Below are 4,028 nucleotides of genomic sequence, written 5' to 3'. Positions count from 1 at the left end.
CTCGTAAAAAACAAAAAAGAGATCATATAATAACCTCACATTTTCCACAGTGAGTATTATGGGATTTTCTACAATATTAAACCGCTATTGTTCAGGCTAATATAAAGTTTAGTCGTACAAATGATACAAAATCTCGAAGAAAAATATGCGATAGAGAACAACAATATTTATAAATGAGAAATAACCTACGTTGAACAACGCGCACATACTAACCCTTCGTGTGTGTTCGATGCGGCGGAATCTTGGCTCGTATTCACGCAGACTGTACTTTGAGATCCTTGGACTTTGCTGAGTGCTTGTTGACGGGTTCGAATTTTGGCTTTGACCACGACTCGATGCCTGAAATAAATACGTATAAAAATCACCTATCGTGGCTCGACATCAGTGAGCTAGGGCACGAAGTGAAAGTGATTACTGCAAGACTATCTTTGATTAGTTCTTTATGTTGGCTGTGATTATTACAAACGAACCACGTCAGCCCAAATAGAACAGAATCTTCCCAACTAGGCTGTCCAAATAATGTTCACCTGACGCCAGAAAATTCAATGACGTGCGGCACGGAACTCGTCTCAGGTCCGCTGCCCCAGCCTTCTACAATGAATATTACAAAAAGGGAGTACCACAGGCAAAAACAAATATTTAGGCAAGCACAGGAGCATTCGACTGGTAACGATACGAGATTTCACGAACACTTCGCAACTTGAGGCACATACACCAACCACCACGTCACCAAGGAGAAATTGTTGCTATGTCCATTTCCTAGATATTGTGCCAAGGCTATAGGAACGAAGGCATAGCTGGAAGTGGGTTTCAATGGTGGCCACTATATAACTGAGAAGAGGTGGTCTATGTTCCTTTCAAGGATGTTGTATATGGCTACTTCAAAGATAGGTCCATTCGTGTTTGCTATAGGTTCTGTTGCTGTTGTCAACCGAAAATAAAGGCGGTTACCGAGAGATGCTAACACAATGTGCTAGAGATGTTGTCTGAGCAGGAATATGTTTCTCAGACGGGCTGACCGATGTCTCGATAGGTGGAGGCCTATGTTTGCCAAGACACCTCATCATCCTTGACGTGTTAGGTTTCAAACGGTTAGTCATTTACATGGTCACGTGTTGGCGCTATCGGTACATGCCATCTGCCAACGAAGAACTTGATGAGGGAACCAGCATGGTCATTTCACGCCTGTGAGGATTGTAACAGTGGAAAAAGGGAAAAAGACCTGCTTTTAAAGCTACAGAAGGAAGGCTAGCATCGTAATAGAAGAAAAAGGCGTGGTCCTAAAGTTACAGAAGGAAAGCTAGTGGCTAACTCTTTTGGATGGAATCTCGCATAACTCAAGAAATCGCTGTTGTAAAGCAATGCGGCCGCCCCAGCGAGTGACGCGGTTTTTGTGCTGTCTGTCGTAAAAGCTGACAACAAAACAAGCAAGGCGGGCCCGTCGCTGCTCGTACTTGCTGTCGACCGACACGTCTAGCTTCGATATGAGCGGCTTACTCCTCGGTAGTACGCAGCCAGGCGTTGCCCTATACAGCGGAGGTTGCGAGCAAAATCTCCATCAGTGAGCGTGGCTTAGCTACTGCGCATGCGGAGCTTGGCCAGGTGGTGCGGCATAGGGTCCCTAGACGACGCGACGCTTGCGTCATTTTTCTTTCTATATTTTTCTCTCGCTACTTCTTTCTCTCTCTTTCGTTGATGTGTTCTCTGTCTCTATTTTACTTTCTGCATTTCTTTCTTTCTATTTCTCTTTCTCATTCAATTGTGCTACGCTTTACTCTCTCGCCTCCTCCTTTCTCTTCTCCTGAAGCTCGCTTCTTTTTCCCACCCCCTTGCTGTACTATACTATTAGCCCCGAGAAGTTGGGGTGGTGCCGCCTGGCGGGAGGCGTGGGTGACGTCACGGCAAGGACTCTTCAAATCCCGCCATGACGCGCCGGCATATCACGCGCTTGCTTCGTGCGCTGTTCAGCTGTTTGCATTCGCTTTTTGCCTGTCTCAAGCTTCAGATGAATGACGAAAACAGCATCGATAATGTTTCTAGTAAAACGACAAAAAGTTATATGCATTTTTTTCACAGTCCCCAACGGTGCCCGCGCGCCGTCGTGCACACTTTGAAAGGGGTGGTCAGGTTTGTTGTTGTGTCGTGCTGCTAACTTCGGCGATGGGTCTGATTCCCGACCGCAGCAGCCGCATTCCGACGGGTGTGAAAGGCAACATTCCTCTGCTTAGATACAGGAGCACGTTAAAGAAATCGAGGCGGTCAAAATTATTCTGCAGCGTGTCTCACAATCATGTCTCGGTCTTGACACGCAAGACACTTTATTCACATTGTTAGGTTGCGTTGTTCACGGGCTTTAAAAAATATGATGGCTTCGTCTCCACAAGTGTTATTTGCATCGCACGCATCCGCGATCGGCGGACAGCGTTCTTGCCGGTGTGCCAAGGCCCGCGTACGATTACGAAAGCGCATGCAGTATTGAGCTTCGCAAAATACCTCGAAAGCGCTCGCCCAAGAATACTGCCGCAATTGTGTTTTTGTTTCTTGTGTACTTGCTCACTCATCATGTTTAGTTTCACGTTTTTCTCGCTATAATTTCGGGGCTTCATTTTCCAACATAAAAAAGTTGAGGTTAATTGCGGAAACTCCTTATTGCTGTGAGATTATGTCTTTATGCAGCATCGTAGCAACGGCGCTGTTACACTTGTATAAGTACTAGTTTAGATAGTCAGCTCCTAAATTAATTTTTTTTTGCATTTGATATACCCCTGAGCATCATGACCCTTTATGTGGACATGACGTGTGAGACCATTAATTGACTCATTAAGGCGAAGGGCGTTCAATTAATACGTGGGCCACGTCACTGAGAGTGCCATCGAAACAGTTCAAAACACTCATTTCGGCTTTCAGGCGTTTGTTTCGCAGACGATTGTTACCAACAGTGCTCCCACGAGAATTTAACATTACTGCTCGTGACCCGGCGGTTGATCGGACGAGCAGTTCATGCAAATCAGGGTATATGGCCTCATAATCCCAGACGAGTGTTGAGAAGAAATGTTTACATAATCCAAGTATATACTAACACCTCAGAATTTCCTGAACCATTGTGTGCGTGGCAGTATTATTTTGTTTAATTTCCCGGATGTATTAAGTGATTCTTTACGATAGACAGATTCATCTAAAATCTTCTGTAGCAGAAAGCGCAATTCTGTCAAATCACCTAGATAATCTGCAAAGGCAGACATAACGTACAATAAGCCGCAATATAGTTAGTGAATTGAAAACGTCCTAATTTCATTTCTAATCCTCGGAACGCGTGTTCTAACCGTTGAGTCTACGCCAAGTTGTAATGAAGTTAGAACCATTAGCGTAAATTTTTTAGCACTGAATGTCTTGCTCTCGTGCATCACCATTTTCACGGTGAAGCTTCCGTTCGGACGGGAATTCGCCCATTATAAGCTATATTATCCAAACTTTCTACAGCTTACTAAACTTTCGCTAGTAGTGTAAACTTCTACCTTCTCCCTTGGGAGATTTGCATCACAATAATGAGCAGTAATCACCACCGAATCGCGAAAGAGCGGGTACGCGGCGGGCGCAGAGAAAGGCGATCCTGGGCCGCGGAGCAAGCGAGTCCTTGCCGTGACGTCACATCGCCGCGACTGCCGCGCCGCCAGTGTTCGTTCTCAGGGCTAATACAAGGCTGTGCTACGGTCTGTCAGCATGCCCTGAGAGTCGAAACACACATAATGCCACGCAATACAAAGAATTATCATTTGTGTTCATGTGTGTATGTGAGTCGTTCTAAAGTGATGAATTTTATTGGAATAGATGAAAAGATCCGATGGCATTATTCCCATGCATTAAAGAAAGAAAAGCCCTGATAGTCGAGTGATTGAGACGCTCGCGTTCGGATCGAGGGTACGCGGGTTCGAATCCCGCCTCGTGAAGATTTTTTTTCGGCAAGAGTTTTTCTCTTCCTCTTTGTTTATATCTTTCGTTCCGCGTATCTGTTTGTCTCTCTCTCTCTC

This window comes from Rhipicephalus sanguineus, chromosome 7, assembly GCF_013339695.2.
Source record: "Rhipicephalus sanguineus isolate Rsan-2018 chromosome 7, BIME_Rsan_1.4, whole genome shotgun sequence".
Classification (NCBI taxonomy): Eukaryota; Metazoa; Arthropoda; class Arachnida; order Ixodida; family Ixodidae; genus Rhipicephalus; species Rhipicephalus sanguineus.
This window is presented reverse-complemented; position numbering follows the sequence as displayed.